The 26,275-nt window shown below is 30.2% G+C and overlaps 1 pseudogene; it reads left to right on the forward strand.

The window, feature by feature from the left end:
* Window positions 1-2,327: 2,327 nt before the first annotated feature.
* Window positions 2,328-26,275, forward strand: part of LOC139426798 (uncharacterized) — a 38,229-nt pseudogene continuing 14,281 nt past the window's right edge.

The raw sequence follows: 26,275 nt of genomic DNA on the forward strand, positions 1-26,275 counted from the left end.
TCTAAATGTTAATGTATTACGAAACATGAAGAGTTGAGAAACGAAGCAACGTTTCCATTTTTATCGAGAAGAAAATTTACAAACTAAATATTAATTTATAAATTTTTAATTTTATGATATTAATAGAGCTAGAGAATTACAGGATTAGCTCCAAATAATTACATGCATTCTCTCGTTCTTACGGGAGATTTTTCTAGAGTATTTTATGTGGCTGGAAATTTTATGCTCTACTATTTAATTTTTAAAATTAATGAAGTTGATGTACAACGATTTCGAGCATCACTATTTGTGAATGATTTGAACAAAAAAAACTTTATAGTCGTGAAACGATAATGTTAATTGATGGCAAAATTAAACCAATTAAGCTTAACCTTGATTGTTAGGTTGGTACCATCTTAAATATAAGAAAATTTCGGACTTTCATGTTAGCATACATGGAATGATCTGAAAATTATAATCGAAATTTTAGAAAACTGTACAAGTGTGGCCTTTTCGTTTTACGACTAACATCTAATATTTAATCAAGCTATTTACACATATATTCGTAGCTTTAATTGTCAATGGCTACAAATGCTGCACAAATACGTTAAGATTCTGATTTTTTTTTCCAGCATGGGCGATTCAAACACGGTATCGTCTATGTAAACCCATTAAAAGAAATTACTTGACATCCGGAAATCTTGGTGGTCATGTGACTAATTGTAAAAATCACTAGCCAACAACAGAGCTTAAACATTGTTTTTGAACCACTGATGCCAAAGTATCTACTACAAGAAGTTTAAAAACGCATTTGTGCAAGAATTAGGAGCCTTATAGTCAGTAAGAAACCATAAAATGCTTGGAACTTTGATTAATTAAATGTCTGGCGTTTAACAAAAGGCTTACATATCGAGCATTTGTTACTGAAAAAATAATTAGTATATCTTTCTTTACCTTCGTATCACTTATTTTAATAAGTGTATCACTTATTTTAACAAGTGTAATAGTTTCAAAGATATAAAAAATTAAATCCGGTTGTCCATTTGCGCTATCCCTGCATAATAATTCATTATTTACCAGTTATTTTTTCAGTAAGTAAGTAATTCAACAAGTATGTGTCCAGTAAGTAATTCAACAATTACTTACTGGACACGGAGTGTTTGGAGAATACCAAAATGGACTTCTCAATAAAAACCCAAACTGTATCTTTTTAAACCTTTTACTACTTTACTATTTTGATTGGTTTACACTTGTTTAATGGAATTGTATTGATCATTATTTCAGATATTCTGATTTTTATACTCGTTGTTAATGCAACTTTTTGAGTTTAACGTATTTATAATGTATGTTTTATGTATGTATCTAGTCTCGTATGCCTTTAAATAGGGCGGGTCGAGATACAAATAAACTCAATAATACGTCATTAAGCGAGTAAACTAAAACTACTAAATTAATATTTTTGATTTTTATTTAAATCCAATTTAAATATCATGCTTAATCTAGCTTGTATATTTCTTAAGAATTTAAATATTTTTTCAAATGAATGGGAGAAGACAATTTTGAACTGCTCTGTTAGAAATTCCTCAGAAAGAAATGGTTAAATAACAATTTATTTAATTGTTACAAGAATTTTAGCCGCTCCATTTAAACTCACAGCCAATGAGAATCAAGCGCTAGTTCTTCGAAAGCTGGAAACTAGTCCATGTGATAAGGATTACGGATTCATATTTTTATTTTCCCTTATCGAGTGCCTAACAAAACAAGGATAGTTTAATTTTCTTACAGTAATAAGAATGTGGTGAACACCTTATTAACGCTAGGTTTACAGGACGCGTCATTTTGAAGCATTTCGAATTTTATAAGGAAAATTACAAAACCCGTTTGCATTTTTATTTTATCTCTTGTAATGACTTTTATCCGTTGACCGAGGTAAATATTGAAGTCTACTTCTTCAAAAGCGTTTAAATATTGAAATTCTCTTTGTGGTATACCTGTCTCTAAGGATATGCTTCAATTTGACGCGATCGTAATTTAGACAAAATTTTGAGTAAACATGCAAACATCACATCAATAACAAATAGAAATGTACCGACAATACATCGATCCGTTATCCGATATCTTTATATCAAATGAAACAAGCGATAAGCAACTGTTGCCGATGAGCAATAATAGAAAGAACAAACGCAGAGTGTCAGTTGATGTCAGAGTGCGAAGAGATTTTGAAAGTTTCAGTTGCTTAGTTCGAGTATTGAAAAATAAAATACTAGAATATTTTTTCAATTATTAATATCATTGTGAACCTCAGTTTTATACTATTTTGACAAAAAGCCCTTCTTTATCATCGGAATATGTCTAGAAGAGGAAATAAAATTTTACAAAACATAGTCAGTATTTGTGAGGAATATTCTGGCTCTGATGAAGATGAAAATGAAGTGATTCGAAACGAGGATGAAATCGAGATTCTGGAATCTGATGAAAGTATGCAAGGACGGGAATCATCAGACAGTGAAAAAGGAAATCATTAGAAATTAGGTCTTCGCAGAAAAAAAGATGCGTATCCTATCCGATTCTGAATTTGAGAATGAGAAGTATTACGGGATAGTCACAAAATTCGAATGCATTCTGTGATACAAAAATAGCGGTCGATGGAACAACTTGGACGAAATTAAAAGTGGGCGGCTCTAGTCGTTGATATCCTATCCACAAACTCTTCAAAGACATCGCAGGGCTTACTGGCCACGCAAAACGAAATGTGATAGAGGGTAACGTAAGCAGTAATTTCCATTTGGTTATAACCAAAAACATGATAGAACATATTAGGAGTTGTACCGAAGAAGAAGTACGTCGTGTTTTGAATGGAGAATGGAAGATTTCAACCACAAAGTTACTTGCCTTCATTGGGATTTTGTACGCTAGGGGAGCGTATGAAGCAAATTTGCCAAATGCTTTTTATTTATGGTCCAAGAAATGGGGACCAACTTTTTTTTCTAATACGATGCCCAAGGTTGAATTCGCGCAAATTCTTCGATTTGATAAAAAAAAAAAAAAAAACGGAACGATCTAAACGTTTACGTACTGGCAAATTTACAATGATATCCGAAATATGGAATCAATTTATACACAATAGCCAATGCTGTTATAAACCTCACGAGAATATTTCAATAGACTAGCAACTGTTCCTTACTAAAGGCCGCTAAAAATTCACACAATATATGCCAAATAAGCAGCACAAATTTGGCATAAAGTTTTGGTTGGCAGTAGATGTTCAATCTAAATATATTATAAATGGGTTGCCTTACTTAGGTAAGGATGAAATGCAAACTTCAACACCCTTGGGCGAATTTGAAGTTATAACGTTAGTCGAACCAGTCGAAAATTGAGTATTAGTGTAAAAGATGCGCGAAATAAATGCATAATATTGAAAGAATGTATAATAAAATTATTGAATGATAAACTTTCCATAAATATAGATCTCATATTTTAATTTTTTTCTTATAGTATATAATTACATTGCTTTCTAAGTGCTGTTATATGTATTCGTTCATACGGCAAATTGACGCGTGTTCGTAGAGATAGGTATATAAGAAACGTCCGTAAACCAAGTGTTAAGCCACTTAGTTTCTAGTAGCTAGGAACATATTTTAATGAACAGGGTTAATCTGTCAGACTTTATGACCAACTGAACGGGGGTTCAAATCCCAGTATTGACATCACAATATTTCATCCATTTTTTTACCATATGAGGAAATACTAATGAGAATCAAGCACCCACTCCTAAATTGGTGATCCAGACTTTTACAATTTGAAATTTTCATTACGCATTGATTGTAGTATCACGAAAATGCTTAACTGAAAAAATTCTAGTATTGCCCATCTTTCACGATAAATGGCTCCACTAGATAAACTAACTAAGCCGCATTCAATGGTTCACTGAACAACCCTCAACCACAACCTAACTTTAGTAACCATTACCTAACGAAAAACCTTAATTTCATTTTTGCGGTTTTGAAACCATGCTAGTTGTAAATGGTTAAAACAACCGTTTATTTATCTATTCATAGTTTCAAACCTGTAAAGAAATCGGTCAATTGGATGAAAAATCTGCAGCTGGTGATTTTATTGTATTTTAGAATGAAAATTCTAAGAGTGCGTATTATGGAGTTTATTTATTTTCGTGTTTTTATTACTTTTTAATGCAGCACTTATCGATGAAAGCTTGATTATTTGCAATGAAAATGAAGCACGTTGAATTTCAATTTTGAATAAATATTTCAAATGAAGTTTCCAAAAAGTTATAAACAAAGCAAATTGAAATGCACTCGTAACATTATTCAGGCGCAATAGGTTAAGGCACCGATCACGACGCTGGTTGGATTAGTGAGTTCGATGCCGGTGACTGTGAAAACAATCGGAGCATATTCACAGCAAAAATCACGTTAGAACTGTCGAGGCTGGAAGTCTTCTAGTTGGTTGTTGTATGGAAGTTTGGAGAGAGGGCTACCTGCTTAGGCAATGTCCACGTGATCTGACCAAGATCAAAATTACATGGTCGTTAAAAGATAGATCCCTAAAAATTGGGTTAAATGCTTAGCCATGGTTGAGTGATGATAGTAGCATTATTCTATTTTATTCCAAGCTTTTTATACCGGCAGAGTCAACTCCTTAGATCGCATGTGGCTCGTCATTATACGATCCCTCCAGCTCTGCAAATAATGTTTTAATCGTTTTAACTGCTATCGACTATTGTCAAAGTAAGAAAATTAGAACTTTGGAATGGTAGACTGTTAAAGAACAGTTTAAAAGCAGTTCTGAAAGATGTTCTACGTCTTCTTATTGATCATACACAGGCGTGAATGATTTTAATTAGCAAAGTTACAACGATTTCAGATAAAATCGCTGTAAATTTGAGCACTAAATTCGCTTATTCAAAATATATTCTTCGGCATTTGATGAAAGTACAGTCTTTATGTTAAAAAGGCGCATTTGAAGGAGATTTTATCCAGAAGGTTGAAAATAGCTAACACTTAGAAACATCATCATTAAAAAAACATCAATGTAGGGTATACAGGGCAAATGTATACCGGGCAATGGCACTTAATCTTATAAAATCATCACTTGTTATCATCTTGTTAAGTGCCACTGCCCGGTATACCCTACACTGTTGGTTTTTAAGGTCAAGTGCCATTGCCCGGCATATATATGCCCGATACTCCAAAATCTGATTTTTCTTCTAATCTATCGTCGGTAAGTATTAAAATATCGAATAAATGTAATTATATCCACGAATAAATTAATATCAAATCGGATGACGTTTTGAATTTGTCACTTTTGAATGACATTTTGACGAATCGGAGATGTATTTTATACTTTGCCGGTTTCTCATTTGGCATTCTATATAATGCCTATGCAATGTGTGAAATATAAATCATTTCATACTTTGCCGGTAACATATCAATAAATTTATGTGCTCGAGAATTATCCATGAATCACGATACGAAATAATGAATGATCTGCTTTCTCGCGCAGTTCTAAGGATTTCTTAGCAAATTATTTTCTGAATATGGCGATAACGATTTATGGCGATTTTATCAATGTTAGATTGTAAAATAGGGAAAAATGTTAGATAAAAGAAGTTTTTTTTTCTTATTTTACGGGAAGAAATAGATCTGCTTACTAATTAGAAGCAAGGATATGTTCATGAATGGCTGTGTACTTATATGCGCTAAAAACATAAATTCAATTCCAAAAAAATGACAGAAAAACTTTATTAGTCACAAAGAAAGGATAATATAATTATGAATATTTTTAAGTTCATCCAAGCTTTCGACAAAAAATCATCGTTAACAACTAACATTTTTAGCCATTAAATAATTTTCCAATCATGCTAATGAAATAAAGATACTTATACATTCCATTTGACAATCATTTTTAATAAATAATGAAATATGATAAAATGGAATATTTTTATGCCCATTTTGTACGAATGCGAATCTGCTGATGTGTTTCTTGTTGATAATGAAAATCTGCGTATAAAGTTGAGTTACAGAGCAACGGTGAAAAGAAGCATTTCTTTGCTATTGCGTCAAAATTAAAAAATTGTTTTCACTACTTACATTACATCCTACAGATATTCTAACTAAAGATATTTTGTACAGTGACTCGTAAGTGCTTCTAGATCCACATATGTTTGGAAAATTTATTTCTGAAGATAAAATACAGCAAGTGTTGATCAAGAGCTTCATTACCTGATGCCACTACAGAAAACAACTAAAATGTGCAACTTTGTACATAAATATAGATTTTCAAGAATTAAGTAAAGAAGGAACAAAAACTTTTCATTAAATGTTATTCAAAAATTCAATATAGCATAACGATTTAGTTTAATCGTTATGTGCTTGGATTAATTTTTTTAACAGCATGTGTGAAGTGCGACCCTCTGTAACGACCCCATTATCAAAGTTGCCCGTTAAACAATTTGGGTTGGTCATGCTTATTTCAGAACATTAATTTTTACGTAGGGTAAATTTATTTTATTCTTAGTAATTGTTAAGGTTAATATATCTTATTTTTGCACAAATATTCTATAAGATTTTAATATTTCTATTAACTCACTCGTTTAACAGTATAATAGTCTAAGTTAAGCAGGGGAAGAAAAATCTGTGTAATTCAAGGCGAAACGTCTTAAAGGATGCATTTCAATTATAAAAAAAAATTTTTGTTTTGGATATTACTCAGCAGTGATTCTATCGTATCAGAAAGAAATTAGTAAAAATCATTAACCCCACCGTAAACATTAATCTTTCAATAAATCTGTACTATTAATATGAACCTCATTATGGCTTAATATCGCGGTTATGTTAAATTATTATATTTATCGCAAACAACATAGGATTCCCATCATAGAGATTTTCTTTTTAAGAGTAGTAAAATGATGAGCCTCATAGAACAGGAAAACTTGAGGAGGCTCCGGTGAAAGCTATAAAAGGAGCAACTTAATGGCCATTTCCTCCTCAAATGACTGGCCATCAAGACTGATCGTTAGAGAAATAGGGTTTTGAAATTTCAGATTTGTTACAGCTGGAATAAAATTAACGTTCATTTAAATTCTTTCTATTTAGCTTCTTATGTATGCGAGGTTCAAAACTATATTTTATTTCAATTTGAATATAGCCCTTAAGAGGTTTTTTTTTTTAAAAAAAAAAACATAATGAAACTTTCTTTTTATTTATTTTATTGTGGTGAGCACTATTATTAAAATCTTGGTTTTATTAGATGAGCAGCGCAGATACAAAATTTCCTAATTGCTTTCTTGTTGAAACATGAAAAAAAAATGGAGAAAATGCAAGTTTCAAAACTAGAATTATTCTTTATTTTGAATTAAATCATAAAATGAATCCAATTTACAAAAGCAAAAATAGGTAAAAAAGTAAATGAACTATTAAAACATAAAATCAAAATGGAAAAGTGCCTGAGTCAGCTAAAACTAAATTTGCTTTATTTCAATTTAGATATTTAAACCAAGATTAAATCAGAAAAAATTAAAATATATGTGTGTTTGCAAGACAACACTTCTTCAGGGAACACACTGTTTACAAACACACAGGAGCCCCTAAAGAAGTGCTGTCTTGCAAACACACAGGAACCCCTGAAGAAGTGCTGTCTTGCAAACACTCATATATTTTAATTTTTCCTGATTTAATGTTGGTTTGAATATCTAAATCTTTACTTTGAATTCACTCATTGTGTGGATCTTTTTAAGCATAATAAATCTTGCTTTAAATTCATTTCATTATGATCATGAATATCCTTATTTTATTAAATGAGCTGAGTAGCCTAGATGCTACACCTGTAGAATGATTTCTAAAAGAAACATTTAAAAAAAATGCAGGGTTCTAAATTAAAATCATTCTTTAGCTGAGTTTGAATTCAGTCATTCACTGATTTTTCTAACATATTAAAACTTTGTTTTCATTTATTTCATTGTTTTTTTTTTATTTCCAATGAGCTGCACAGTCAGTTTTTCCCGATGAGCAGACCTAGTGCTTTCTCCAGAGGTGGTATCCACTCTTTCAGGACCACTACAATGGGTGAGATACCGTTAGTCATGTTAATTTGGACGTCTAGTTTCTGCCACACAAGATGGCAGCACCGAGATTCTATTTGGATGTTAAAGAGCACTAGGAATTTATTTATTTCATTGTTGGGGCAAGAATATATTAACTACATTAGATGAAATGAGTAGCCCATATTCAAACCCTGCTAAAACTGCTTTTTAGGCGTATGGTTACAAACCGTATGAACTACGACTTTATTTTTTTACAGTTAATAATATTAACCCTTCGAGTGTTCATAATATTAACACTCTAGGGGCACCTCTCAGGTGCCTCTGTTACTTATAAATTATCAAACATTATAAATGTTAAAATTTTTGCATCTTAATATTTAGTGACCATTTTTGTTGGAGTTCACCAGGAATTATTTGGTAAGTGTGCAAATAAATAATTTTGTCTTGCAAAATTTCAGTGGTAGCGTTCTTTAACTATTGAAATAACCGAGTGCAAAAAGTTAAACTAAATAGAATTGAAGCAAGTTCCAGCTGTTAACAAAAATTAATTTCTAAAAATTATTTTACCTCAAAAGTGCAGTGAACAAATGTTGCATCTCGAAGCTTCAAATACAAACTTTTTCCAGTTTTTAAGTTTTATAATTTAAATGAAATCGGGCGCCAAAAGATTTACTATGCTTCTAATATTTTTTATAAAGATAATTAAATAAAGTATAAAAATCAATGCTTAAAAGAGAACATTGACTCGAACAAATGCTTATTTAACTATTGTATAAGAATTGTACCCATAATAGAGTATTAATAATAATATAACTATAAATTGATCAAATATAACAATAAATTTACTCCGCTAATTTTTGTGAATTATTAAAGGTAAATTTTGTGATATATCTTGAAAAAATACTGGCATGTCTTCTGAAATTAGCTTTATTTTACGATTTTTCCTCTTTCAACTTTTCTATAAAAACTTCCAATAAACTTGTTTGGTGAGACTTATAACTTTTTATTATAATATTCCTCAAGGCGGGTTTGATAAGCTTGGTGATTGAAACGTTGATTGAATAACCGTGCTGATTACGATGTTACGCTGAGGCAGTGGCTTATAAGTGCTCCAACCTCTAAATCACTACATTTGAGCAGAACTGCACTCCATGAATAATTTAACGCGTTTATTTGGGGAGGCATGCCAGTCATAAGTATAAAACAAAAATGTGAAAGTCAATTTTTAATTTGCTGGGCCCAGAATCCATGACATGTAAGTGAAGATGTACCGTGTAAAAACAGTTAGGAAAAAAAAAGGATTTTTTAGTGGTTTATAAGCTTTAAAGACGAAAAAGAAGATAACAAAGGTATTATAAAACATATCAAAGAAGCACATAATGACAACAGCTTTGCGACTAATTTTAAAAATGTATTGTATCTATGATGGTTACATAAAATGCCAGTAACGATACTAAGTGTACATCTTTTATTTTCTTCATTCTATGAGACCACTCACGGAATCCTCACAACTTACATTTTAAAGAACTAATATTTCGCGAAATATTTTACCTTTTAAATGTAATCTGTGTGAGAATTAACCATTCTTGTCCCAGTTCTCATTTCTTAACCTCTTAACGATCGGTTAATTTTCAAGAAAACGATCATAATAGTGCTTTTTTTTATAGTGATGTTTGATTACTGCTGACATTTAGTTTTAACTAACTATCTACAATTACCTTAAAAATATCCTGGTACTGCCACCTGGTGTGTAAAATGAGAAATTAAATGCTTTCCGGGCAAAAGAAATGAATTAGTTTTATTCTTATTGGCGCGTTACTACTGAACACTCCAGCTCGGAAATATCACGGGAGCGAGAAATAGAGGGCGAAACCTCAGCCCGTCATTTTCACAGGAGCGAGAAGGAAGGGATTAACTTACGGTTCCGAAATTTGTAAAGCATTATATTTTTCAAATGCAAAAATTAATGTCTGGTTGCATCACGTGAAAAAATGGGATTCTTAAAGACCTTCATCGTGATAACGGAAAGCTTCTCTGAAAACACTCTCTAGCAAGGAGACGTAAGTAGAAAAAAACCTGAGTCAATGTCTACCATGCTTCATTTTGTATTTGTAAGTGATGTGCTCAACACATAAATCAGCACAGGGACAAACAGATTCATTATTGCGAGTATTGAAGTTATTCTATTTCAACAAAAGATCTTACAAAGCAATTTAGAACTAAAACTTAAAGCTTGCATAATTTTGTTTAAATTTGCTAACGCTTTAAAAACCGCACAACGAGTTATCTGGAGCAAGTTGTGGCACTTTAAAAGTAAATTTGAATTCATTAAATGTCGCGGTAGGCAAATTCACATTTCTTAAAATTATTCATAAAATTAATACATTTAATCAATAATTAAATAAAATTAATTAAACTAAAATTAATAGCATTAAATTAAAATTAATACATTAAATCAACAATTGAACATTAAAAAAACTTTGTTAGCATTATAAAAAAAATTTGCCCATAAAGGGGAGACAGTTTAATCTCAGTTATTTCATGATATATATGAAAATATGACTATGTATAAAATTTAGAGCCATTTTTTTAAATCACAAGTTATATTTTTATTAAAATGAACTGTTTTATTTCAGCAGAGTTGAGAAACATTCAATTTTTATTCCTTTACCCGAAAAAGTAAACAAATTAAAATAAAAGTGTGTTAAAGTGCAAGGGAAAACACATGATTACGTAATTATTTCAAACATTTTTGCACCTGATGGAATAGAGATGTGTTTTATTTATGAAATTAAGGATGGTAATAATGCAATCATAATTTTATATAAAATAACTAAAACACAGAAATATTCAGCAGCTAACACATATTTTGAAAAACTAATAAGTCTAAGCCACCTTTAAACACAAAACATATTTTCAAATATAACTCTAACATAATTTAATTAAATTCCTTTGAGTTTTGTAAGCAAAAGCGAGTAGAAATTATCATTAACTAACGTATCTTTTTAATTAGTAATCAAACGAATTTTGAAGAAATATTTATTTACAAAATTTTCTTGCGTGATTTAATTGCATAAATTTAATTGCATAATATATTTAAAATGCTTAGCAAATCGCGAATAACAGTTAAACAAAATATAAAGGGCCAAATAGTTTTATTTATTTTGAAGATTCAAGCGGGAAAAAAATTTCTTTAAAAAAATAATTAAATAAATAAATCATACACATAGAAACCACAACACTGGAAAAAAAAAATTTCATAAACTTGAAATGGATTAAAAATAAAAAATAAAAATTGCTTTCTCCTGAGGCGTTGAAATGCATCGTAAATAAAATTACTTTCCTAAAACTGTCATTAAAAGATGTAAAAAGTAATAATCTACTGACGTCAACGTTTTTTTTTTTTTTTTGATAAATGGTATTTTTGAAAAATAGAGTATCAGTTTAAAAAAGCAATGGAAGAAAAAGTAATTTATTATTAATAAAAATTAAATAAAACTGTTTGAAACTAATCGTTTCTGTACACTTCGCTGAAATTCTCAAAGATGAAGACTTCGTTGACTAAATACAAAGTAATCAATAAAATAAATTTTCTTTATTGCGTACATTGAGAAAGAAAACAAGGATAGAACGAACAAAGTGATCGTTTTGTCCGTTCTGCTATACATTTGCATTTCTGCTATACATTTTAAGAATTTCAAAAGTTATTAAAAAATACGTTAATGATAAGTATAATGAATTAGGTTTCATGGTAGTTCCTTTCATGGTTTTCAAAAAGATTTTCACCGATTTCATTTCATTCCAACTCACATTAGCAGGGTTACAACTGCTTAGCTTTCTGCAAAAAATGTAATACAATGGTAGAAGAACGTATGTAACGAACGCGTGTAAGAACTGAAGCTTCTAAAATTTTGCATAAATATGGCAAAACTTTAAACACTTTGTCACAAAATAATTAAGTTACAGTGGTTGAAGTAATTATATGTAGTGCTGGAGAAAATGAAATTGAATCAAACTTACTAAAACGAAATTCATATATTAAAACAAATTTTGTTTTTAAAAGAAAAAAAGCTTCTCGCAAAGCAGAGCAAGTTGGCCTACCTACGTAAGCACTGTGTCTACAATAGGGTAAAGCGAGAAAAGCAGAATTGAAAATAGAAAGGAGACTAGAAAATTAACAAGTACTATCTCTCAAAAGTTAAATACGGACTAGTATATAATTTGCGATTTTTAATTTTTAGAATTTCTATACACTATCTTTAAACTTCATAAAGGCTTTAAAATTATAATAAAACCACAAAATTTCGTAAATTTTTCAAATTTAAAAAAAATTGTCGGATAAAAACAAATTATTTATAAAAATTATGCATTAAAAAAGTATAGCTGGAGATTGTTTTTTCTTCAGAATATTTCTGCAATATTTTTATTTTCCACAGCAACAGTCAAATTTGAACTTTACAAGGTCATACAAATTTTTAAAAATTGTTCTATGAAAATAAACTACCTGGCGGACGTTGTATATTTGTAGAAATATTACTCATGAATTGATTCGAAATTTCTTTGGTTTATCTTATTAATTTATAACTTATTTTAATTAACTTTTTCTTCAAATTAATAATGCTTTTGTGACATTTATAAAAGTGCAACCAAAAAAAATAATCATAGAGTATGCTATAGGTTCACAGAAGCTGCTTTGATGGTCAATAAGCATTTTAAATAAAACCATATAGAAATATATACTTTCATAATAAAAGGAGCTAACTCGATTGAATATAAACGATGTATCTGAGCTACACATGTAAGTTCTGAGTTGCTTATGTCCTTCTATTAACAATAATAAGACATCCTGCATTCAAAAGTTTCCCAGGGCTTTATGACGCCAGATTTGATTGACATTTACCGGAAGATTCTGGGAAAAACAGCACAAGTCAAAAAAACAACAATTTTGAGCTTATGCCAATAAAAAATACGTATGAAGTGCCCCATCAAGCTCAAAAAGTGTCTTATCTCTAGTTTGTGCTCAAGATTGTGCTATTTCAGAATAAGTTTTATAGTATTCTGGATTGTTGGATTGATTAGTTAGTTGATTTTTCTCAAATGCTGTTTTTTTTTACTTGTGTCACTTTTCCTGCCGGGGTACGATATATTAACGATGATTGGAGAACCTTAACATTTATAACCTCATCTTTCGTTATTTTTATTACTATTTTCTTCTTTTTTTAAAAAAAAATTACATAGTAACAGTAGTACGAGGAAAGCAGAGAGTCTTTCCCGAATTCCATATCTACTTGTTCGAACAAAAGGTTCAAGAAAGCCAACCTCGGATTTAAAATTTTAGGCCGTTTGAAATCTCAAAGTATCTGCTTTCAACGGATCCTTCGCTTATAATTGATGATTAGAAATTTAACTTTAAGTTCCATTTTTCTTTTTTTAAAATTGCACAGAACATGAGACGAATGTAACCGAAAAAAAAGCATTTAAAGCGTTTCACCATGCACAGAAAGATTCAAAAGGAAATAAACAGCTTTATTCCTTTGAATCTTATTGTTTGGTGCATATTATTGTTTGGTGATTTTCGACAACTCTTTCGATAAACCACGTTCAACACGCTTTCTAATTACCTTTATGTATGCCTATATTATATGTAGGCTTAATTCAACACATCAATTTCGTGGCGACTGGTACAAAAATGCGGGCATGCGTGTTCAACTACAACACGCATCAGCTGAAAGTTTCGAACAAAAGTAGCTGGATAACTGGAATAAGATTGTAACAATCTATATAACCACGGCAATAACGGAGACAAATTAATTTACTTTTGCTAAAATCTTGCAAAAAAGTACAGAAGTAAATAGTGGTTACTAAAATCATAAAGGTGATTAATCCTTTTTATCCCACACGTAGAGCATGAATTTAATATATTTGTCAAAAAAACATTTTTTTAAGTACGCCTAAATGGAAACAATTTAATTTTTATTTAGAAAAAAACATGTTAATAATATAATTCCTAATTGTCTCTCCGTTTTGAAATCACTCAATATTTTAAGCGAAAGAACAAAGCAATGTATGCCCTCAATTCTCAGCAATTGTAACCTACTACTAACAGAAATTATCACTTTTAAGTTAGTTAATTTTGTAATGAATCATTCGGAAACTTACTTATTTGCTGATGGATAAGGTGGGTATTCTATTAATAAGTTCAAATTTTGCTAAGTACTTTAAACATAAAACTGGGTGTGGCAAAAAAGAGGCCAATGTGTGATTATCCCTTGATGAAATTTAAAATATATTTGGAAAAGGGTCAAATAAAATGCAAAAAAAGAAGAGAACAAGAAATTTGCAAAAACGAATTTTATAAATGAATTTTCAATTTTTCTTAAGCCTTTGGAGTTGAATAGGGAATTGTTGAAAATGCGGAGAAAATGTTAGATGCAAGAATGTATAAATTATTAATTTTTTTTTTATTTTTTATTTTTTTTTTGTCGTATGTCTGTTTAGGCAGTGGGGTGCGATTGTTCCTGTTTTTCAGTGGCGCCATCTATGGCCAGGAAATCTACTTCTGCCACGCCATTCACACAACCACAACCCGTTTATAGGGCGGGTCACATTCACACACAAAGGAGAAAGGACATAGAACACACACAAAGAGAAAGAAACATCCATGCCTTGCCCAGAATTCAAACCCAGGACCTTTCTGGTGCAAGGACAGTTCCCTGCCTCCTACGTAGGCCAATCGGCAAATTATTAATTAAAACACTTTAACCACTCTTTTCAAATTTCTGATGAATTCGTTTTTTCTCTTGGATATTCTTGCCTACTACCTGCAAATTTTTTAAGGAATATTCATATCGAAATAAAATTTACTAAAATTGATATGATGTTTGTTGATAAACATTTTTTAAAATTAGAAAACAATTTTCAACCCGTTTCGGAATTGCAAAGCAGAAGATGTGGGGCAAAACTAATTGCCTCTGTTCTCGCATTCTAAAGATGCTCTGAATATTCCCTAGGGAAGCATTTCGGTAACATTATAGACCAGATTCTTGTAGAATAAGGAGTTCCTATTCCACTAATCATTTATCACACGTCGTAATCTGCTCTTTTCGATCAATAAAAGATCTAATCAGGGCCGCGGAATGTGAGACAGATACGCACATTAAATTCTTGGCAATACTACAGAAGCAAAGATATTGCCGAGAGATTTCAAGAATGCAAAGCAGTTTATTGATGTTTTGTGTTTGAAGTATGGAAAACTTAACGAGAATTTATGAAGAAAATTATCTATTTGTATTACATGACTTGAAAACTGGCATTAAAAAGTAATGGGAAACTTTGATTCTGAAACATTTGAATATAATTTAACTTGTTTATAGAGACACAAGGTTTAATTTTGTTTTATTGTGAATTATATTTTATTATTATTGTTTAACATTATTAATGTTTTGAGTTATTATTATTTTGAATTATCATTTTGTTAATGGTGAATTAACAAAATAAAGTATCAGGACAAAATTGATTTATTGAATCTGGAGCAGAGAGAAAGTTTCTAATGAAACGTTTTCTTTAAGGGGGGACCCCACCCTGAATATTTCAAAAATTGAAAAAAAATTTATTGCATTTTTCGAATCTTTGTACCCTTCTTGATGTCTGCCTAAAACTATTTCTCGGTCCTTACTTCGTTTAGAAGTGATACCAGAAAATAGAGAGTCGTCGCTAAGCAGGTAGAAAGGCCCTTTCGGCCGGATTAGGAGGGGCGACATTCTTTTTGTGTCTCATCCATTCTGTTGACGGAGAAGATATATGGACCTGGAATTGCAGAATAAAGGTCAGCCATTACTAATTTAATAATTTACTAGATTGAACATAAGTCAAAACTTTAAACGCGTTTTTCTCAAAACGCTGTTTTTTCACCTGGTCAAACGTTTTTCTCATGATCTATACAACGAAATAAGCTGTTCTTTACTTTAAATTACGTAAAAATATATTCTTTAGAAAGTAGCATAGGATTTTTTTGATATTTTTATATTTCGATTTTATATTAGTATTTTAATGAATATTTTTTAAATGAAAAGTTTAATTTTTTAAGTTGCTGCCATTTTGGTAATTTTTCGAATATCAAAAAACCGCTAAGCTACTTTTTAGATAATGTCTTTATGTTTCAGAAAATCTAAACAAAATCGTGTTCCTATGTTTCAGGACTTTTAAATCCATGAGGCCAGTGAAGTGCTACTTTTTGATGACCAGCCACACACGGAGCTGCCACCAACTTCTTTTTTATTATTTTGTAAAAGAAATTTTTTTAAAATAGACTTAAATTGTAGCATAATAATTAAAAAAAAACAAGGAGTCTCTGCTTTATCTCTATTACTTAAAAGAAATTCAAGAAAAACGTTAATATTTTACCATCTCAGGGTGGGGTCCCCCCCTTAAGCTTTCCAGTTTTTTTTAAATTAATAACGTCTTAGATTTGATATAAAATTTGTATACTTATAAAAATTTCATGTACTTTAAAATGAAAACAAGCAATGGTATTTTTTTCACCTCGTCAGTAAATAAGAAAACTTTAAAAATCTTACGTAATATTAGAAAGATTCCTCAGCTCTACAATTGTCAATCGTTACTTATTGATAATATTCGGTTTTTATAATTCAACTTTTTTAAAATTGTAAGTCCCTCAAACTTTAAATTTTACTAGAGCTTTTATTATTCCTTTTTACAAGTTACTAAAAATAAGGTTTCTAAAAATAAAAAACAAATTTTAAATTGCTTTTAAGATAATTATCCAATTTCAAATTGATACAGTAATGTCGTCTTCTACAATTCATCGCTGAAAGCCTTTTAAATCTAGAAACTACTAAATAAAAAAATTATCAATTTCGAAAGTACACACCAAATCGACTAAAATAGTTTTTATATATTTCTCAGGATATTTATAGCTCTGGCAGAAACGTTATTTATGATGCTATTTGCAGTTTTGAAAAAAGCAGAAATGCATTATAAGGCCATTTCTTCATGGAAATATCAAGGATTTAAGCGTCTTTTTCATTAAACTATATTTTTGTAAAAGGAAAATAATGGAATTTATCAAATAATGAGGACATTACAGAAAAGATAGATAGACTACGTTTCGGTATTTTTTTTTCTTTTTAGTATCAGTGTGAGTTAAATTCTGAATTTTCTGAGTATGCTTCTAAATTTTACTTTGGTGTAATTGGAAATTAGTAAGCTCCATTGTTAGGGTAATTGGCATAGTTAACAGTTTTCTTCAAACATATCAAAATAAAAACAACCATAAAGCTGCCTAATTGATGCCGCGACGCGCATTAATTTCGAGTTTTACTAAACGTTATTTTGTACCAAACAAAGTTATAAAGGTGTTTTTTATGGTCTTTAACAGATGCAAAGATGATAAGTTTGGTATGCGGGAAAGATGAGCACTCACATAAATACTCACATAAATCATAATGTAAATACGTGTGACCTTCATTCTCTTGCACACAAAAGTAATTGAAGATCCAACCTGAAAAAGGTTTGACCAACCGAAATTAAAAGAGTTGTTTAAACTTATGCAACGATAATTAAATGTTACAATTAATAATCTTGTTTACAGAAATTCTCAATATTTTCTTATTGATGAAAAATACACAAATCTGAATTGAAATTGTTAAATAGGTTAATTTGTATCTGAAGACAATTGAATTATCAGCTTTTTCTCTCTTTTAAATTGAAAAGTCATTGTGGGGAAAAAGAAGACAAGCACATAGAAATAGAAAATAAATCTAGACTTTAAATATATCAATCTAAGTTCGTAAAGTTGTTGCTGTTGTTGTTGTTCATTTACGTCGCACTAGAGCTGCACAATGGGCTGTTGGCGACGGTCTGGGAAACATCCCTGAGGATGATCCGAAGACATGCCATCACAATTTTGATCCTCTGCAGAGGGGATGGCACCGCTGCTCCGGTAGCCCGACGACCCGCACGCGAAGTCGAGCTCTTTAAGGTAGAACAGTTTAACGAGGACCAATACTCCACACCCTCGGTCCCTACGCAAACTGATCCAAGTGGTCTCCCACCCACACACTGACCGCAACCAGTGATGCTTGACTTCGGTGATCTGTTGGGAACCGTGTCTTAACGATCAGCCCACTAAGTTTGTAAAGGATTCTATTTTTTTTTACATCTATGTTAATAACAAATATCGCAGAAGATATAAACCGGCAACAAAACCTTATTTTGAAAATACTAGATTTTTACTTTTCGAGATGAAATCGACATGACATGAGTTTTCTCCCTGATTTCTTTAGCTTACATTCTGTTTAATAGCCGACCGGCCTGTTTAGGGGTCAGGAAACTGGCCTTGCATCAGAAAAGTTCTGGATTCGAATCCCGGGCAAAGAATGTATCTTCTTTCATTATCTGTAATATCTGTTCTTACTGTGGGGGCAGCGTTGGTCCACCTAATATGGTACCCCTGAAAGAGTGGTCAATATATCTGCCCTTCAGATGCCTGTATTACTCCATGTGGGCATTAGAATGAAAATGTTCTGTTTAATATTTTACTTGTTTTTATTTATTTTAATATTTCGCTTTGTATTTTCTTTGATATCATGCTGCGATTTGATGCTGATCAGCTGAATAAATGTTTAAATATGAAAATGACTACGCTTGTCAAACTTCCGATGTTTTCCCTGTACGACTAAGTCAAACATCACTCGGATTTCAAACTGAGTCGATCTTCTTTCTTTAAGTCATCCCAGCCATCTTATAAAGCATTTAAAAAATAATTGCTTTCACAGAAAATAAATAACCAAGTTCATTAGCAATTAAGAATAAATCCAATGACGGTGCTCTAAAATTAAGTCATGTCATTAAGCAAAATGTATAATCATTAAGAGTTGTACTTAAGACTAACTTTAGAAAATTAAATTCAGAAAAAAAAAATTACCATATTTGATCTTATTTAAGAAAGTAATAACTTTTACCAACTTAAACATCTGGGTCAGTAAACAAATCCTGTTTTATTTTGTCTTTTAGAAACATCCACCATTGCTTTCAAGGCACTCATATACAGATAGTTCATTTATTAAGTTTGCTTTAAACATAATTAAATACTGCATACTCTGCACTTCTATCAAAAATTTTGCAAGTAAAAGAAAAACTCCGTATGACAAAAAGGGTTCTTGTCATGCATACTAGGGTTATATCTCTAAAAGAGGGAATAAAACACTTTTATTTTCATTTCATCTAAAATATATAGATATACATTAGAATAATAAAAGCATTTACTCTTTAATATGAAATGCTGTTTAAATCCTTAGTAATTAATCGTACTTGTCAGTGCTTCCGGCGTACTAGTAAGATATTAAAGAGGCTTTCTAATTTCAAGCCTCGATGATTTTATCGAAGCTTCATACATGTTTCCATTAGGTATCAATTTGTTCACTGTCATTCGGTGAATTCATTGCTGAAATATTTGAAACTAATGAGCTACACGAATTATAATTTATGCCTTACTTAAATAATACACTACTTAACGATATACTTACAAGTACATGAAAATATATATTACATTCATTTCTCTGTTTGTAAATAAATAAATTAAGCAAACGATGATATTTTATTTTGTTAAAATGTCTTTTGATTCTCTAATTATATAATTTCTATTATTGTTATATAATTCCTATAACTGTTGTAAACTGTAATTCCTATAACTGTTGTAACTATAATCTTATGTTGATTCATACCACATGAATGAATTTGGTAAAAAACCGAAAGGCTGAAAATAGAAATCCAAAAATGTTATGTGCAAAAACACTTTTTAAATATTTGAAGAAAAAAAACTTGAAATTTATTAATGTTTAAAATTCGTTTTAATAAAGATATCGATCAGAGTACTTTATTTATTTAAATTGTGTGAATATGAGTCTCGACTTTTAATTTTGAAATCGCGTGAATACCAATCTTGATTTTTTTTTCTTGCTGACTAAAAACTAACGCTTTGAAATTTAATCTAAGTATTGTTAAATTTCAATATTAACCTATAAAAGAAGTTATATGCATTTTCTATAAGTATATTCCTATATTAAGTCTTTTTTATTTATCTGTTATAACCATAGACTCGCAGTTCAATAATATTTTTATTTATCTGGTTGTTAAGTAGAGGAAGGTAATAAAGAGCAAAAAAAGTATTCAACAAAAAAAATTTATTCTTACTTTATATAAAACAACGGAAAAAATAAAATGTAACTCATTTATGCAAAACACATCTACAAGTTGTGGCACATAAATACTTACTGCACATAAACTTGCCAAAAGCAGTAATTTCAATAAACAAGTTTTATTTATGTCCCTTATTTTTAAATTATTGATTAACTTGGGAAAAAGAATGTTACAAAAAAGAAATATTAATTAAAAGCACATGATCAAGAAACATTTAATTCCCATGAGGTTAATTATAACATTAGTGAAACACAAAAATAAAATACTAGAAGATCTGGAGATCGGATGAAAATAGGCAGACACAAATGCAACCTGGCTTTTGATGTTGTTGTTCCCATAAAAGTGAAATGAAAACGAGTTTTTTTAAAAGAATGTAAACGTGACTTAACCTTCTTACAAGGGCACTTAAGAAATTAATTTCACTAATTTACAGTGTGAAGTAAACATTTTTAACACCGTAATAGGTTCTACGTGTGTTTTGCTTTAAAATGGTACAAAACATTTAAGCATTTGAGTTGCTACTTTTCTCGAAAATAGCAGTCGTATTTTTCATGAAAACATTCTTCAAATTTAACGTTACAAAGAATACTTTAGAAGTTAATTTTACGTATTTTCAGCAAGAAACCCATATTTTTGACTTAGAGGTCGAGTAATAATATTTTCCAAATGTCGATTTTTTTGGTGATAACATGTTTTAATATTTAATGATACACTTTAGAAAGTCTTTCCACGTTTTTAGGACAAAAATATTTTTTATGTGTGTCGTTATTTGAATTCGTCATATACACAGTGAAATCAAATCAACTATTTTAAAGCGTTTTTTGTACGCGTGTATAAATTATATCTTTACTTTTAAATTTAGAGCTTTTAATGCTTTAACGATTAAACTCGTGGTCCGGCAATGCCATTATAGAGTCTCGCTAAATTATTCAATTAAATTTTTAAAAAATTGTTCGATGAAAAAAAAAATATCATAGCATTTAGGACGGTAATCAGGAGTGCAAAATTCAAGAATACGGAAATAAGCAAAGAAATCGGATGAATCATGTATTAAGTTTTTTGTTGACCATTGCTCACGCATCTCACTATTTTTTTTAAACAAAATTTCTCTCAGAAGAATAATGTAGAACTTTGACTTATGTGAGTCGTTCATTAAAAAATGCGATAAGTTTTGCCTTAACTTACACCACTCAATTATTAAACATGCCGCAAGGGTGCGCTTTGATTCAAGCTGTCTAGAAATAATATAAGTAAAGCAAGGAGTTAATCGATTTGGGTTCAGGCAGATTAATGTGACAAGAAACAGCTACATAATATTAAACGGCTTGCATATGATAGCCGAAAAAATTCAAGAATGTGAAAAACTTTTTAATTATGAAGAGTTTGTTAAAGAATGCCTTTCATGTGCAATTAGTGTACTTCTTTCATCTCAAAGTAAAGCTGTAGCGAGTATGTCGGATCTGCCTTCCGACGTATTCCACGTTGCTGAAATTTAAAGGCAAGAATTTCGTGTTTTGTTCTGTAGCAACGCATGATTCAACAGGTGACGCACAAGCAGCCATTTTCATTCCTGGCAATGATAGAAACTTTAATAAGAGGAATTATCTAATGCTGTTGCACTTAAAAGTACTACTCGTGATTCGGATTAATATTCTTGTTTGATCAATAACTTTAAAATATTAAACTTCAGTAATATATTTGCCGTAATTACTTATGGTGCTTCTCCATGGTTAGATAGCAATGCTGAAGTTTGATGCAAGAGTATGGAATAAAAATGAGCTTCTTACCCTTCATCATCCACTAGAAAAACTTGTATTTTTCAAAATTTGAAACACGCTATGAATGTAGTTGTAAAAGCGGTTAATTTTATGCTGTCCAAAGGATTAATCATAGGCAGTTTCATGTCGTGGAGATATCACCCTTTTTTTTATTTAAAAAAATTGATTTCAATCATTAAGTCAAACGTGGAACTCAAAGAATAGTCTATTTGTAAGTTGTGTGATCAGAAGCAATTAAGAGACTTAGCATTTCTTGTGGATATTGCTGGTCATTTAAATACTGCTTAACGGAAAAAGATCAATTTATTCACAATCTTTTTAACTAGGCAAAAGCATTTTAAAAAAGAACTCGTTTTGCGTGTTCTTATGCGTGATCTTCTGTGAAATAGTGCTAAACAATGTGACTTCAAAATATTACTTTTTCCGAAAAAAGACAATCAAATGTCGAGGTTTTTCAGTGAAAATTATCTTAACTCGTGTAATAAATGGCACTCAAGACATTTCTCGAATTCGATAATCCAAACCTTAGTTTTCGAAAAGGTTCTTTCCATCCATTTTTCACCGTTTTCAATGTAAACTCTTTGCGACTGATTTTAAATTAACCCAAATTTTAACAAACCATGGAAATTTTAAGAGATATTTATTTCGTTTCCATCTGGTGACCAGTGAACTTGGTGGTTGCGGCGATGCTGAGCACATTCTTCTTCATTGAAAACTGTATGCGAGTGCCTTAATTAAATTAAAGACTGATTTGAGGCGTCTTTCTATTTGTTGGCCTGCTGTGTTTTTAGAACTGGTCAAAAGTATCGAAAGTCTTTCTGCCTTGCGCAATTTTGTTTGTAATGTAAATTTTTAAATGTTCTTGTTTGTTTTTTACTTACTTCCGTCAGCCTCATGCTGTACTTTGTAGTGCATGAGGAGTTTTCAATCGTTTAAATAAAAATAAAAGCAACCTTAGTTTCAAGTTAAGCTTAGTTAACTCATGGTTAGAAGTAAACATATATGGCAGTACTTTTACGTTCGTTACTTGTACTGCCGGTACAAATAAAAAGTACGTATTTTTACTTGTACTTCGTTACTTTTTAAATTAAGTACTTTTACTTGTACTTTCGTTACTTTTTTGGAGAAAAAGTACAAGTATTTGTAACGGAAATATCGAATGAAATCGTTAATTTTTTTTCTTAAACTCGGTAAACTTTCTAAAAAAAAATGCTGATGTTTTTGTAATTTCTAAAATTAATGTGCAATATATATGCATTCACAGCTCACTTCGTGTTTAAATACCTTCTGTTTCAACTTATACTGCACATTCAATTATTTTTTACTAGCTCAAAGATCACAAAGATATCTGAAACCCCGTGTTTGCTTTGTTTATGTTTGTGCTTTTAAAACGCGTTTCTAACAAGTAAAACAATTTTAAAACAACTTTAAATCAATGGTAATTTAAATAAATAATAAACTAAAAATTAAAATCAATAGATAAAATTTCTTTTTCGTGCAAATCCTTAAAAAGTTTGATATTAAAATTATATTTGATTTTTAAATTATATTATACGATTATATTATAAAATTATATTATAATATTCTTCCGAATTTAAAAATAAATTAATATCCATAACTTTCAAAATTAAAAATAATTAAATAAATAACAACAATTTTGCAAAAACATTAAAGGACATAAGAATATTATTCAATAAAATTTTAGGTTACTTTGAATTTTCGATTTCCTAGAAATGAACTTCTAAATCGTTACTTTTTTTGTTTAGTACTTGTACTTTTACTTGTACTCTTTACTCGTTACTTTTTTTAAAAATACTTGTACTTTTACTCGTTACTTTTTAAAAGTAACGTTGCCATATAGGGAAGAAAATAAACATTATTTCGACATGTGTTGAACTACCTTTTCAAACGATGATAGTTTCAATAGTGGCTAACGTTCGAAATTTTACAATTGTGCTAAATTTTTTATAATTCGGTTAGCACTAATAGTTTGCTTGCGTATAACTATTATTTATTAAAAAATTTGCTGGACAAGAATTTATTCTTTAAATTTTAATTTTTTTATGAACCAAAATTATGCTTTTTTTCGCATTACTCAACTAAAGGTAGCACTTAAGTAAAACATTTTTTATTCACTCATTTGTGGTAAATGTAAAATTTTAAATTAAAATGAATAAAATTCAGCAAAGGTAATTTTTTTATACAGCCGTTTCTAACAAATAAGACCCTTACTAGTTAATAATCTCTGAAAGACTAGACTACCTACTCAAATTAAGAGTAAGAGACATGAAATTAAAGTAATTCATTTAAATTTGATTGATTCAATATAGAACGATAGTTTTATACAGATAATTGCGTGGCAGTAGTTAAGCAAATTTATATGACCTTTCAGCGAATACATTTACATAATCAAATAACATTATTTTTATGTTTTTATTTTCGTTCATAAAATCGGAAAACAAAAAAGCTACTTGAAAGAGTAATCAAATTTATTCATCGCCCTAAAAGTAAAAATGCTTTTTACCGATTAACTGAATTAGTCTTCATCATGTGCGACAAAACAAAACACAATTAAAAACAATAATTATGAAACATTTTCTGTAATTAGAAGAAAGTTAAAGAGCAAAAAAATTATCATTTTAGCTTAAGAGAATGTATATTTTTTTTTCTTTTTACTTTTTTTAGTGATAATACACTACAATTTAAAGACCATAGTTTTTTTTTCTTTTTAAACGCAATATTTATTATTGAAAATAAGAAATCGTATTTATTTTAATGCTTTGGTTCAACGAATTTGTTGTAACATTCTGAACATTCTTGAGCTTTATTTAATCAAAGAAACAAAATTTTATAATTTATCCGAATTTTATTTATTATAAGTTCAATGCTAGCTTAATACCCGTGCTTCATACGGGGTGAGAAAAAAAGAATCAATAATTCGGTACTGAGGAATAGCATAAAAAAATCATACACAAAACTGTAAGATAAATACCGACTCAAATAACAAATAATCATTAGTTTTTTTTTATTTATTTATTATTATTTGTTGCTCTTCTCAATGGCTTTACGTTATTAGACTTAGCAAAATTGTTATAAAGTAGCTCATGCTATCAATATGAAGATTCGCTGCATTCAGTATTATCTTTCATAATGCTGTTGATCTAGGTAACTCATGATATTTAAAATATACCACAATTAAGCTACATTTAAAATATACCACAATCAATAATAGTATGGCGACTTTTTACGGCTCTTTTTAGCAAATAAGCACGTTTTCTCCATTGATCTCGCTTTTTAGTACCTAGCTTATTTTTTTTATTTCAATAGTATCTATTGGTACCATTGACTTCAATAATAGTTTGCCAATTTTTTTTACTATCTCTTAAACGAATTAGTACCATTTTTCCACTAATTTTTCCGTTTAGTACCTAGCTTATATTTTCATTTCAACTGGATAACTACAAGTTATATAAGCGTAGGTAAATCCTGACATTTGACAATTCAGAAGCCAATCAGGTTAGACACACAAGAGTGACGTCGCTTACGGGTATGCAATCTATCTATATTATATAAAACGCTAATACGTATGTATCAATAAAACCGATGATATTTCTTTTCTCGCGTTGGCAACAGTTTTCATTTTTAATTGATAGGCTTCGGCGCGGAAGAGCACGTAGTGAGCATGATATGGCTGATCTATATTATATAAAACGCTAATACGTTTTAATTGATAGGCTTCAGCGCGCAAGAGCACGTAGTGAGCATATCATATGTCTAATCGGGTGAATTCTCACCGAATTATCAAAAAAATTCTCACAAAATTATCTTCATCGAAGCCGATGTTTTACATCCGGCTTTCAGTACTATTTCTTATTGTTTTACAACACATGGTTTTAGCCTTCTGGTGGGAAAGACTTTAAAACAAAATTTACAACAGTTACTTTTCTCAACAACTGAAATTTAGAATAGTGTGATTAAGAAAAATATGTGAACTGTTTGCAAGTTCAAATTAATATTGAAATGCACAGGTTCAAAATTTTCTACAGTGAAAAGTTTTCGGAACTTCAGTGTTCAAAAAAGTATACAAAAGCTATAGGTTAAGAACGTATCCAATGAGCGAGCATCGGATTGCGAAGCAATCCGAAATGAACTGCGAAAGCAGTTCCGGGGGTAGGCGAGCACCACCGAGCAGGGGGTGAAGAGTCCTAGTTAAATCTAATTTAAGTAAAATGGT

Source organism: Parasteatoda tepidariorum, chromosome 9 (assembly GCF_982258835.1).
Source record: "Parasteatoda tepidariorum strain Cologne lab strain chromosome 9, Ptep-v5.0, whole genome shotgun sequence".
NCBI classification, from domain to species: Eukaryota; Metazoa; Arthropoda; class Arachnida; order Araneae; family Theridiidae; genus Parasteatoda; species Parasteatoda tepidariorum.